This window comes from Crassostrea angulata, chromosome 6 (assembly GCF_025612915.1).
Source record: "Crassostrea angulata isolate pt1a10 chromosome 6, ASM2561291v2, whole genome shotgun sequence".
NCBI lineage: Eukaryota > Metazoa > Mollusca > Bivalvia > Ostreida > Ostreidae > Magallana > Magallana angulata.
The window spans coordinates 4989101-5004850 of record NC_069116.1 but is presented as its reverse complement, the minus strand read 5'-3'; positions in this window follow the sequence as shown (position 1 = coordinate 5004850).

The window sequence follows — 15750 nt, the reverse complement described above, 5'->3', positions numbered from 1 at the left end:
GCTAGTTAAATTTGTAAATAATGCACGCTGTTGTAAAACTGCTAAAACAACGCTTTTGTATTGCAAGTCGACAACTTCGAAATAAAAAAAAATCCCTTGATATACGTACATCTTAAATATGATGAAACAAAACTATCATGAACTCAATTCAATTAAATGAGTACAAATAAACAATGCATATGAATATGCACGAAGATCTTTGATAGTACATGTGCCCCATACCTATTTTAAAAGAATTACAACCGATGTTAAATATGAACGCAATTGATCACTTAATCATAGAATTAATAAGATTAATGAATTTGATTTCCAAAAATTCAAGGTGTGCATGTGAAATTTTATAATATTCGATAACCTTGACAAACGCTTGTCAACAGATCTAAAATTGATATACACTCTGCACGCTTCTAAAACATATTTTAAGTAATATTTTAACAAACAAAAATTGATTGTATCTAAATGCGAGTTCATAAACATTCCAAAATACATGTAGCTTTCATACGGTTTTGTAAAGATACTAGGAGAAAAATTGGAATTGAGAATACACACGTGTTGTAAAGTTTTCAATAATATAGGTAAAGAACAAACAACCACACACAAGGACAGATTACAAATGTAAACGTTTTGAGTTGCTCCTATTCATAATCTTGAAATCAGTTTCGTTTCACAGGTTCAAATCTGATTAGAAACATTAAATTCTAGTTCATGCTTACTGAGTATTGATTAAAAAAAATCAATAATCTATTCGTACTTATATACATCTATCTTGTTGAGGAATACATGTTTAATTTAGAAATAAAGCATCTTTTTAATTATTGTGTTTATATCATTTATCGGGGTATACCCATTCTTCACACTTTAGGTAAATTTCATTACGAGTAGTAAGTATATTACATACGTTTAATAAGGTGAGCCCATTATTTATCAAATTGATTTAATCTTAATTTATTTAGAAATAGAAACAGTTATCGAACAATAGGTATTTTTTAAAGTTATACGTACATGTACAAATATTTAAATAAATGTGAATGTTTTCTTTAAGAACACATAAAACAAACCAAAAAATAAAATTCTTTGTATATGTTGCCTTAGAAACAAAACACACGCCATTTTTGTGCACAGACTAAGAACTTACGCCTACCCATTAGCAGGCGTAGATTTAAACCCAAATTTAGTCCCGACTAAGTTTCCGCCTTTTTGTGAAACGCAACTTAGTCTGGTTTTGAGGTTTAGTCCCTGATTTAGTCCGGACTAAGCTTACACCTGGACGTAGGCCTTTTTGAGAAACGGGCCCCAGGTGCCTAGGAGGAGTGAGCATTTTCTGCTGACTGGTCACACCCGCCCTGTGCTCTTTATCGTAATCGGGAAAAATTGAAAAGTCCGTAGAAAATTAGGTGATTAATTATGGTCTAACAATTAGTATGAAAAACGCCAGTCAGCATTCGACCCAGTAGAAGATTGTATTTGCTGACACAGTCGTTGTATCCACCATAGAACTTACGAAAAGAAGACTACAAGAGACTATTGATAGTCCTGTATTGATAACTTGTATTTCAGTAGCATGCTTCGCCTTAGAAACTATTCATACGAAGAGCATGCCCTTGCGTATCGCATCAACTGAGAGACGAAAACACCTTATGCAGGTGATTATGGTATATTGTTACATAAGTAAGGAAAGTTGACTGTAGAAAAATTAAAGTCATCGTCTTTATCATAAAGTTTTGTTGTGAGGTTACCATCAATGTCCATTTTCAGTAAAATATCCAAATATGAAATAGATGACGCTGACTCAGTGTTATCTTTTATTTCAAGTTCACTGGGATATATCGAGTCGACGTAAGTATGGAAATAACAATTGTTAATAGATAATACGTCGTGAAACCAAGAAAAACAAGACAAGTCACTGGACCCTGTGTTTTATAATCTGCCAGTGGAATATCAAAGTAATCACATGTTTGCTTAACATCAAATTCCTACATTTTCCAGATTGTTTTCTTCAAGCAAATTTTAAATCATCTATAAATCTTCTAACCTGGATAAATCTGCCTATTAATATAAGTTGTAGAACTTGTTTATCAATCGTTGTAAAATAAATAAAGTTCAGTTTCAATCTGCCTTTTCTTTACCAACCCCTGCAAAAAAATGTAAATTTTTTTTTCAAATATAGCACATGATATTTAGGAGCGCATTGGTAAACTCTTGTCTGTGTGGAATTGTTTCTTAAACTTAAATCCTTGCAAATCAAATTCCCATGAATATATTGTGAATAAACGAAAAGCGTTTTTGATGTCCACGTTACCTAACTCAGCTGAAGGCCGTAACATGGCTATCATCTCAACAACTATATTTGACTGTGTGTCACATAAAGCCACACATTAGTTCAGTTGAATTTATGACAATTGTAATTATCCTGTGGTGATCCCTCTCTTTAAGAAAGTTTCCTGTAACGAGCCTCAACTCACTAGACCATCAAAATTATAATCAGTCCGTGCACAGTTTGGACACGGCAGCCCGAGGGGAAGGACGCAACCAAGACTTCTCCTGTTTTTCATGTACATTTTTCTGGCACATTTTTACTTTGCTTTAAGCATTCTTTATTTATAATGCCTATGGTCCAGCTTCTCTGAGGTAAGCCTTATTTTTGTCATAATTAGTGTGCGTTTAATGTTATTGTTTGTCTTAAAACATCCAGTTACGTAATTTCTCGGTAATATTCACGTTTATCATTAAATATCTTTACCAGCTGTTTACCAATAATAAGGTGGCTCTATAGACCACTTTTTGATGACGCAGTACGCAAAAAAGTAAATCTCGAAGGATGCAATTCCAGTACTGGCTGATTTAAACTGAGGCGAATTGTATGGGGACCGCTCTTTTGAAAATATGTTAAATGAATAAATGTAAAATTCATTACTTAAAAGTAATGTGGTATTTCACACCTTACGTTGTGTCGTATTATTTATCGAAATAAACAATAAAATCAAGTATAACTTTTTAAATAGTTTCTTTCTCTTCATCGACAATCTACAGCGTAGCTCAGTGGGTTACTGGGTTCACTGTAAGTCATGAGTTCGAATCCCGTTGAAGACATTAAAATTTTTAACTTTCCAAAATTTCTAAAACGTATTTTTTGGTTGAATACTAAACCGGTGAAAGTATTTCAATTATAATATTCTTTAATCCACATTAATATCGACAGATGTTCTTTACCACCTAAAGGGAATGGGAGGATGGCTTTGAATTTCTCTTTGGTCGAGATACATAAATCCTATTAGTTAATTTTCCCCTTTATCTATTTGACTTAGTTTTGCATTAAATCAAATATATTCACTTATTTAGACCAATAATGAAATATGTATGTATTTATCATTCAACATGATATTTAGGAAATTTTCTTCAACTCAGAAATGAAAAGTCCCCACGATGTTTGGGCTTTGGGACTTAGGAACGATAACTCTTACCTGAGGAACTTTCATACCAAATAAAGTTTAAAATATTTTTTGTGTTAATTTGCAATGATTTTCATTCAAATTTTTTTATGTCAGATTTATTAACAGTGGCGTTGGAAGCAAATTGAAAGTGTGTGTGTGTGGGGGGGGGGGGGGCTAAATCTTGACAAGGAAGGAAAAAAAAATAATAACTTATTCACAATACCTGTGATTCCAACATCTCAATATTTCCATCTTTTCATTGTAAAAAATTATCTTTCTTGCGAGAAAAAGTGTGTGTGGGGGGAGGGGAGGCTTAACCCTCTATGCTGCTATGTGCCCATTGGTTAGGTCTAACTTTGCAAAAAAAAGTGGGGTGCTCAGCCCCCAGCCCCCCGGTTCCGACGCCTATGATTAAAATACATTTTCTTATAACATTAAGCAGCTTTTACATATGATTTGTCAACAGAGTAAGAAAACATGAAAAATTATGTTTTTGGGAAATACTAAAAAAATGCAATAATAACATTTTTGAATGTTGAGAAATGTTATATTTATATTTAGGTGTCCAAAGGAAATATCCATCATATAACAAAAAAATTTAAATAAGTTGTTAATAGGTACCTTTTTAAAAATCATTTCACAAAAACACGAAAAAAACATTAAAAAATTCGTTTAAAATACCTATAGAAACCCTATCATCAATTTAATATTTTTAAAGTACAGGTATATGTTTTGTGGTCTTCTATTGAAAATTTGAATGAACTGTGGGTTTATAGAGCCACCTTAAGCATTCTAATTATAGTGGTCCGTTTGTGTCTTTATGTATATGAATGACAAATGTTCCGTTGGTCTCATATTAGTAAGTGTAAAGTGTAAGTAAGTGTAAGTGTGTCCATGTGTAAAGAAATGCATGTATTTTATGTATGTAATGCGTAACATAAGTTACGTATAAATAAAATGTCTATCATTAAGACATGAAGTATTTGTGTATATGCCACGTGTTAGTATGGTGTCCACCTTGTGACATAAGTATGTATTTATATTGGAACAATTAACAGGTCTAAGTCTTCCTGGTAGTTTCCTGGTGTTTTTCCACGAATCTACATCGTAGACATCTTCGCCATTGAGCGGATCATCAGCCTCCTACAAGACCAGCACCAACAGAACCATATCTGAAGGACAGTCTTGCAACAACCGCCATACAATTATCATCAACCTGAGAAGCAGTACTCTCCTCCAATACCGGATACATAGACAAATCATTGTTTCAGTCATGTACTTTATAACTCAGTGCAGAAAGAAAATGTAAATTATTTATGTAAAATCAGTATTGCTTATCATTTGAGGGTCAGGATCGTCTACTATCCCTAGGTCACTTTGTCATTTTGTGGCACTGTGCCTGTACTTGGATCTATAAAACATTAATTTCCCGTGATGGAGGGTATGACATTCATCAGAATGCAGAATCCCTGAAAATTAAGAGTGTAGTACTTATTCCCGTTGTAAGTCCCTGATGCTGAAGAATGTTGTTGCCAACTAACCATATACATAACCCATAACTCTAAGTCGACTGAAGACAAGACTTGGCAGGATCCATTGCAATTTTTAACCAGAATTGTTCATCATACAACTTCCAACCTGCTGACCTATCAGCCTCTGTCCTTACATCACGCACATATTTCAGCATGTCTTTAAATTTTCTTACATGAACAGTTGTAAACACACTTACATTGTACATAGATCAAGAATGCATCAGTCTATTTTTCAATGTAGGTTATTTTTACTGCAGACTTTGATTTACTGACTATTTGACCATTATTTCCATAATCAAGGACTCTTTTACCAATGTATCTTCATTGTTAGAATTTTTCAATAACAAAGCCAGATCTACATTTTCCCATCAATTATTTTCATTCCTAATGATTCACTTACATTGTGCCCCATAGAAAATTAAATGAAGTCTACTTGTGTTGGTGTAACACCCACCATATCTACTATACAAACACTATCTAACACATTAGTACATGTACCTTCAGCCTGCTCCACCGGAATAAGATTTAATGTCTGGGGCGCTTCCCTGGTGGCCCTATCCTTCTTTTCCATGGTTGGCTCGACTTTCAAGTTCACGTCGGCCTGCTGCTGACTGGATTTTTGTTTTATTTCAGTTTAGTTGACAATTTTAATTGAACATTCTCACTAACTTTCCGCATGACATATCCTACCAGATACCAATCGAGAGCGAATCAATCTGTAAATGTCTGTAATCAAATAGTCATCGGCTAATATAATAATACAATGATGACTGTAAAGTCAAAATTAGAAACTTGTCTACGTATAATTTTAACGTTAAATAATCTGACAATTAATAATTTTAGAAAATTATCTTCATCAATTTTTACTGACCTCACTGAAGCTTGTCAAAATAAAAAAAAGGAAGGGACAATGTAAAAAAAAAAGGATTATCAACCGTCAACAAAAAAGATTTCCGGAACGCCAACAATGCTCAGAATATTACAATGATGGATTTTGAGAAATTAATTATATATGTACAATGTAAATTTTAGGATTGTAAAAAAAACTTGCTTGGATAACGGCACATATATACGGACAGACTGAAAAATATGTAACTGTTTTACAGTTTTTTTCTTCTTTCTTACATTATTTTGGCATGTAACAGGTGAGGTCAATATACCACTTTCCTTTTTGATGTAAAAATAAGTTTGTATAAGATAAGGTTTATGAATCAACCCATTTTTTGTATTTATAAAACAAATTGTTATTTTTAAAAAATGGCAATTTCAGACAAATCTTGTGTTGTGCTTTTCACATAGGAAAGAAATCCGTAGAGATATCTGAAAGTTTAAATACATATCTAAACAACAAAAATGCCATAAAGACATTATTCTTTCCATTTTTTTTAAAAATCATTAAAAATGAATACTGATATTTGTTCCTTACTTAACATCATTTTAATATGGTTTTTGTCGGACATGGATAGAACTCTGAGATTCGTAAATGAATACCTTCAAATTTCATTGAAACTAACAGTTCAATACACAATTGTATAACGTATACCTGTGTATAACTAATGCATGAATTCTGATACACTACTTGGTGGGTTTTTTTTACAAATTAGAGCTAGGTATGTTCTTAGGTGATTACCGTAATTTCTGTTCGAGCTGGTCGATATGGCTTTTCCTGTTCTCAATCCGCCCTTACACCACTGAATGCACTCAATGTTTATTATGTTTGTCTTGGAAAACACTTTGCTTTCTAACAATTACGTAGACAGAACAAACAACTTAAAATCGATTCACTGCAATTTTATTTTGGGACTATGTTTTGTTCCGTGACACTTTTTATGGACAACACTCGTATATGGAAATAACAAAAAAGTGTAGTGTGATAGACTTGTTATAACGTGTTGGTACTTTTATAAGTGTGATATAAACATATCTATATAGTGTGAATGAACTTTCATTTGTATTTCCATACATTTAAAAGTAGTTTTTCTTCTGCTACCTGGGTTTTACTTTTTTTTTCGAATTCTAATGTCCGTACAAAGATTAAATTAATGCAAAAGGTTTTTTTTACAAGTAACCACTTTACTTTTTTGGGCGTTTTTTTTCATACTTTTCAAACGAAAATACACATTTCTGTAAAAACTGTACAGTTGAATTCGATGTAAACGAAAACAGTTATTTCTTCATTGACGTTAAATGTCGTTTCGAGAAATTGGCAGGAATGAAAACAGCTATAAAACGCAGCGCAATACCAGATACATGGGCACTGGAAGGTAATGTTAATAAGCTGTTCGTGTAAGTCTGGAAATATATTGTATGTGCATGTCTGTAAATGTATTATATTTGAATGTATTGTTATTCATACACATACAATATTTGTTCATTAACTTTAAGTGCCTGTGCCCAGGTGACAGGATAAGCAAAGTGTTTTAAACTTTCCTAACGTTTCGAACATGAATTGTTGATAATCAATGAATAACCATGAATATTACCGGTGTATGTTCGAAAATATTTCCTCCACGATGTTAAAGTATCATTTCATATAAAATATCAATCGGGAAGTTTAGATACTATTCAGCCAGCTCCGAGTCCAGCTATGATCAACTTACGCTTGTTATTGTTTCTCACACTTGGTAAGTATTTAAATGTAAACGGTATTTTTATAGAAGTCATAAGTACTATCTAATATATCAATTAAACACCACTTTTATAGCCGTCGATAACATAATATTAGGACATATTGATATGGCTGCTTTTGGATTCGTAGTTTCTAATTTTACGGATAATGAAAAGGATTTCAAAACCGTTCGAATAACGTACACTTTTAGTAATTGTAACAATATTAGAATAATAATTGAATATTTATTTTTCTCAATTATTTATATATTGATTTTTAATCATTTAACATTTTTTTTTTGTCATTTTACTTTGATGAAAGGGGTATTTGATGAGTTAGTTTACTGTGTAAATTCTAACTGGTCAAATGTCATGTACACCTGTGCATATACCAATCAAATACCTTATTTTGAGGACAATCTGGTACCGAATGAAACATGGATTGGAAAGGCGGAATATATCATGAATTGGGGTAAAGTAAATCACTGTCAGTTTATAAAAGGTTTCTAATTTCACATTTAAAGGTGCCTCACTACACCTTGAAATAGTTGCTCAAATATTCAAGGTTGACATGCAGCTTATCTCTGCTGCCATGCAGCTTTTCTCTGTTAACATACTACTCATTTATGTTAACAAGTTGACATAGATCAGTTGCAAGTCAACTTATCCTTCTCGCGTGTCAACATGTCTATCTCGCATATCGACATAACTTAGTTGCATGTTAACATAAATATAAATAAGTCGACATAATTAAATTGCATGTCAACATATTTATCTCACATGTCAACAAACAAGTTGCATGTGGACATAAATAAGTAACATGTAGTATGTTGGAAGTCACATGAGGATGATATTTTAGATTTTTGGAGATTTTTTATAATTTTAATTTGATTTTCATGTTGCACGTTAACATAGTTTTGAGTACGCTGACAAAACTACCTTGCATGTCAACATATTAAACTCGCATGTCAAAATATTTGATAGAAAAATATCTTGCACACAAGGGGCAGAAGTATGCCACCATAGAGTTTCAACCTTTTTTATATCACTGTCAGTGTGATACCTATTATTTTTTTTAAAATGACAACATATAGGGAATATGTCGTAATATGGGGGTTCTTTTCCCAAAAGAAAAAAAAAATATATATATATATATATATATATATATATATATATATATATATATATATATATATATATATATATATATATATATATATATATATATATATATATATATATATAACACTAAAATGGCTAACGACACGAACAAGGAAAAGTTTTGGATGCTCAGACTCAAATCATTCAGACCTGATGGCATGAACAAACAAATGGACTTCACTAAAATGAACGTCTTATAGACATACATCACCTGACACCCACATAGTAATTTCATGAAATCTGTCAACTGCGCCTCTTCCATTCATTTATTAGTTTCTTTACTACCTTTTATTTTTAAATCATTTTTTTTATTTATAATTATTTATTTATTTTCTATTTAATTTCATATCTTTTTATTAAAAAAATCGAGTCTATATCATAAGTGCCGTACGAGTTAACCACGGGACGGGGGTTCAAATTTTCATTTATTAACTCGGACGTCAATTTTAAATAGCTAATAAACTTAATCATGCGTGAAGTTGGCAGTCGATTGATTACTTTAGAGCGATCGGCGACAGTATCAACACCTTCTTTAAGAATGTGAACAAATGATGTGTGTAATGTAGCTGTTCTTTTTTATAGTTTCTTAAGTAGTGTAGTAGTAGCTTTAGATTTTGTTTTCTTTTTTATTTACTCATGTATTTTATATTTTGGTCCTGAAGAAGGCACGGGTTGTCCCGAAAATTTGACAATTTCTATTGTTCGTGTCGTTAGCTATTTTTAGTGCTTTATATATTCAGTTTACTGGCTTAGTATCTATATATTAAATCCGACAATTTAAAGATGCCTAGTGTTGTTAATTCTATTCAGTGCTCTTTATATATATATATATATATATATATATATATATATATATATATATATATATATATATATATATATATATATATATATAACAACTCTGAAAAATCTCTTTGTAGCAAACGTGTATATATAATCATGGTTAAACGGTTGTAAAAGTTCATGTGGAAGAAGATTGGGGAATAAGGCGGGTGAAATGTCCATATTAGCATGGATAAGATACCAAAAAATAAAAATAATTAATAGATTTCGTTCCAAACGATACCCAAGTATATTTAACATACAATCGATTAAAAACATTTATTTAAGTTTTAAATATACTGATTTGAACTGGTTAACTCATTCCAAAGTCTTAAACAATTATCATTGTTTAGAACATTAAATGCATTTAATTTTATAGTGTGGGTCCCTGCTCCATAATTTTCTCATAGTAAAGCCCCTATGGAAATAAAAATTAGGAGTGATAATCCACTATACATGCATTAAAAATATAATTTTGTATCCCAACACTTGAACGTTTTGAGAATACCGTAAACTTGGGACCAAAGTAGCATATTGCATTTATATTGCAAATTGTGTTGTGACTAAATTAGCTCAATGGTAAAAACGCCATACCTTAGATAATATTAAGGGTTACGTTTATTCAGGTTTTAGATTTCCAAAAAAATTACGAAGTTCTGAAGTCAAAACAAATATTTATATCCATTCCCATGTCTTATTTGAGGAAAATATATAAATTGTCATGTGTAGATTTATATTAAAACAGAGGAAATTCGGAGTAATTTTTAAATTTCTTATTTTCTTTAAAAAAGATGACAATGTGATAGCGAAAATTAAGCTTCTATATTTTTAATATCATTTCACATATTCTAAATGTATACTATCATGTGCAAAATGTCAGGTTGCTGGCTGGTACGCAATTGAAAAAATAAAACAATACGCAAAATTAATAATAGAGAACTCTAAAATTTGATCGTTGACCTTGTATAGTTTCAATATCCATACAACTGAGTAACATAATCCTAAAATTAAAAAACACGGTATTGAAAATATGCTATGTGAGGTGTAGATTTATATTAAAACAGAGGAAATTCGAACTAATTTCCTTTTTTTCTTAAAAAGGGTAAACAATGTGATAGCAAATGTTAAGCCTCTATGTTTTTCATATCATTCCACATATTTTACATTTGAATTATCTTTATGTAAAATTTCAGGTTGCTGGCTCTAACGCAATTCGAAAAAAAAAACAATACACAAAATTAATTATACAAGGCATACCTCTAAATTATGATCATTGACCTTGTATAATTTCAATATCAACACAGCTGAATAACATAATCCTTAAACTAAAAAACATGGTATTTGAAGGTTGGATACAATCAAAACTTGGGGGAAATTCTTTTTTTCTTCGTGTTTGTTAAAATATTACAACTAACTATAGTTTGAAAATGTGCTTTAGCAAAATTGTATCATATTATTAAAATATTTAGGCAGAACAAATTGAAATTGAATTTTACGATTAAACCAAGGTGCAATTGCGCCTTCTTATTCCCTCATCTTTTTTAACATAATACGTTTGTGACCGCACACATCTTAAAAATGAGGGCTGATGTGATGTTCATATAAAGTAAATATTTGAAATTTGTTATCAAATGAAGCATTTGAATTGAAAGGAAAATTGTTACAAACAGAAAATTGTGTGTTTAAAGTACTGGATACAAGTACTACATTGTCAGAAATTTGTCAGTCTTAGACTCTTAGATGATGATGAACTGAGAGTAAAATCACCAACCATATCCTAAGAAATCACCACAATGACCATGATATTCTGCAAAAATAAATAAATTGGTTTAACATTAGATTGGCCTAATCAACAATACACGTTAACGAATTTTCATATCAAACATAAAATTATAAATGTATTTTGCCAGGCACAGTAACGCTACAGATTGAAAATATACAAGGCGTCAATAATTGCTCAGGTAACCCTAGTTTTGATAGATACTAGATTTTTTTAGATTTTTTATCACCATTTGTCTACCAATTCTTATGAATTGTGTTTTAATTTTAGGGATGTTTTTCCCTATGCTTAAGGACAGAATTGCAAATTTTACCAATGAGGAAAAATGTATAGCGGGAAGTTTTGATTATGAAACCATGAAACGTGCGTATTTTTGCGTGAATAACGATTTGCTGAGAGAAGATAATCATATTACAAGAAATCTACATCTGAAATATAGAATTATGCAAACATAATCAAGTTTCATCATTGTAGTCATCCATTCACCAACAAAGTGCATGATGAGCCGAGGAAATTGGACAACAGAATACGTAGCATGTGACAAGATACTGGAGACTGTCTGCAACAATACCAGTATTGGTTTTATTGTGTGACTGGTCAAATACTTCATTACACATCTTACATTTTGATGCCTGTTTTAATTTTCTTTCTTTTTTACAGGCAACATCTCAGATCTGAAGATCACATTAAGCTTCGCTCTAAAAGGTTTGGAGATGCTACACAAACAATGAAAATTCTCAAAAGTCGTCCCTTTTTGGGACAAAGAAAGAAATACTCTTTATTTAAAAAAAAACAAAATAAGACTTCATACTAAAACTATTAAAAACACCATTAAGAGCGTTTACAAGTTAAACGATTAGACAAAGTAAAACGACTACCGATAATGACCTGATTCTAGACAGTGTTCTCATTCCAATATGTTATTGCATTAATTAATTTTATACACTGTACCTTGAAGTATTCATTAGTGTGCGAGATTAATCTGGTTCGGTCAAAACATTTTTCAAGAATATATCGAACGATACATATTTACATTGATATCGTAGATATCAAAAGGGTAAGATGGTCAGATATTTAACAGCCCAACTAAGATTAACTTTTATAGCAGTTTTCCTCTACTTGTAGCTTATTTACGGGATCTCTAATTTTGGAATGACCTGGCTATTATTGTAAACAATCTATTCCACCGCTTTGCAACTTCACGTTGCAACTTAGAGATATTTATAATGTTACAAAGAACAAGATTACTACGTGATGTTTAAATAAATGAGATGTAAACTTACACTAACCAATTGACAAGCTATACATTCTACGTTCCCTTTTTAGTTTGAACTACATTTCTGTCCGAAGAACGATTTCAGCGGTTGTTCAGTCAATATACGGTATATTGAGCCATTCTTATAAAGTGGTCATTGCTTACGCAATGAGCCTGGCTAAAAAAGTTTTCAGTTTTAGAATACAGCACAATGTTCAATCATAGGAAACAAATAAAAATATCAATCAGGTAACAATGTAAATATAAGGAAGAAATGTCCGGGTATTTTGATTTATAAAGGTAATAAATTGGTAATAAATAGTGGTTTTATCTAATACAAGAGGCCCGTGGGCCTCATTGCTCACCTGAGCAACAATGGCGAACTACTCTGACTTAAAACAATTTCCGATGTAAGACTCAATATTTTATAAAGGGATGGGGTGAAAATATATTGTGAAATATAAATTATATATAACACCGGCATATTTTTTCCAGCAGTTTAGGCACATATGTGAACAGTATTAGCTCTTTGAAGATAAAAAAATTCATATATTTTCTAAGAAGTATATCAGTTTAAAAAGCAGCACCCATTGTGGACCTACCTTATCGTGTGTAATCATAATTTGAACGTTTTGAATCTTTACAATTAAAGGATGCCACCATTTTATTTTTCATTAATATTTTGTCTCAGAGGTCATGGAATACATATCTAGATTGTATGCTGAAAATAATAGAAAAAATAGTTACCATTCACCTGCAATATTTTTTGTTTGGTGTATTGGTATTTATGAAAAAAAAATTTGAACTTAAATTATTGAAAATAAATTAAAGAATTGACTGGTAAATCTAGTAATTCTTTCTATAAAAATCTCATTGAAAAAAAGTTTTGTAAGCCTTGTTTTCTATCAATAGTGCGTAAAGAATTTGAAATATATGATGAGAAGAGTTGGAAAAATATTTATGAATGCAAGATTAAAGATATAAAAGATAAACATGTAGCCGAATTCAGTTACAAGCTTTTAAATAATATATTATGTAATCATGTATATGTGAGTAAATAGAAAAAAAATATCAAATCAATGTGTACACTGTAAACAAATAGAAAATATAAAACATTTGCTTTTTGAATGTAAAAATGTTGAAAACATATGGAAAACAGTTAGTAATTTATTGTCATTCAAAATACAATGAAAACATATTGTTGTTGGTTTCTTCTATGAAAAAAGCGATAAAACTAAATCTCTAAATTTACTTATTACTTATGTACGTGTAGCTTATAGAATTTACAAACAAAAATGCTTTGTAGATTGGATTCTTTGAATCAAACTGAATGTAATATATATAATCATGTTAAAAATCCACTTGTTTTTATACCTCAGTTTTACGTTTTTTAAATGCAAATGCTGAGTGCAAGTTTTTTGAAAATCTGTCAAAGATTATCTGATATGTCTTATGATCATAGTGTAAAATTCTATTATCCTAAAACTACTGAGAAGAGACCTGTCTTCCAGTAGAGCTGTCATAAAAGGGGGGATATGGACTGTAAAACAAGGTAGAGCTTCCTAATTACGACGGCAAACTCTTTTTTCCTTGATTTGTATAACTTAATAATATAGACAACTACAGTGAACAATTGTAATATAGTACACTGTTATATACCATGGATACATAGGGTCTGCCTATATATCTCTACGCCCGAAGATTATGTGATTAATAATGTTGTCTACCAGGTTAGGCAAGATATTACTTGTACATTCATTTAAATCTCTATACATTGCTAATTTAGCCTTATTTGTACACCATTTTTTTACTTGCTTAATGAACCTATGCTATTTGTATATACATGTGTACTAAACGCAAACATTATCTGTGGAATCTATACAACTCTAAATACTCTTTAAAGTATTTTTTCATACGCAATATAAGATATTGATGACAAAAATAATAACCATAGTATTTTAGGTAAGACAATGTGCTGCCTTGCAGATAGCTAATTAGATTTTTGCGCTTGAAGTTATTGTATACTTTGTTCTTGTCAATAAATAAATTATCAGAAAAAAAACAAACAAACAAAAAAACCCCGTTTTTTACACCCCATGCTGACAGTTAAAACTCTCGGGATTTGCACTGTGTTAGAGTTATCTTCCGTATTTTCTTTCATGAACAGAAAAAATTTCCAATGAAAATTAACACGCATTTGTTTTATCGTTTCCAAGTTTATCCATGCAAATGTCATATTGTGGAAACATAAAAATAAAGAACCTACTCTGGTTTAGTGTGAATGTAATGCGCATGCACACGATTGTAAAATTCAAAAAAATTCAGATGATTTCCGGTATTTTTCAGGAATTTTCGTTGAGTACTCTTCCGATTTATCGGCACCAAAGCTAAAAAAAATTCGAGTTTATTATTTTAACATAGTAGTATAGATGTATTTGAAATATGGAATGCTTTGAATGAACCTTAAAATTGATATTGAATGGAAACATGTACTTTTAGAGGTTTTTTTAATGAAAAAACAGAAAAACCGTATCATTGAATACCCTCATTTCATTTCTAGCATACATATTTAAAAATATAAGATTCATTGTCGGGTACATTCCATAGAAGAAACAAATTACAATAGTTTGAACCATGTAAAGGCATCTGTATTCTATGTTTCTGTTTTAAAAAGTCTTAATTCATTCGTAGACTATAGATTTTTCCAAAACTTTGTAAAATCAATTTAGAGAATCTACTGCCATATGAATATTTTATATTTTGTTGATATTATCTCTGTTTGTTTTATTTGAGGTAAAACTGATATTATGAATAATTCTATAAACATTTTTTTTACAAGTTTATCTTTTGGATTCTCAAGTGCTCCATATTTATTTACAAAGTTGCTCAGACCATTAGTCAAATTTTGGAGATGTAAAGGATTCAAATGTATTGTTTATTTAGATGACGGATGGTGTATAGTTGAAGATTATGCTACCTGTGTAAACAGGTAAAGGTTGCTAAAGAATTTGAGAAAGATTTACATTGTGCAGGTTTTGAAGTGAATAAAGAAAAGAGTCATTTTAAACCTAAGCTAGTTATTAAGTGGTTAGGTTTTGTATGGAATACAAACAATGGAACTCTTGCAGTACCAGACAAAAAATATTTACAATTTCAATATTA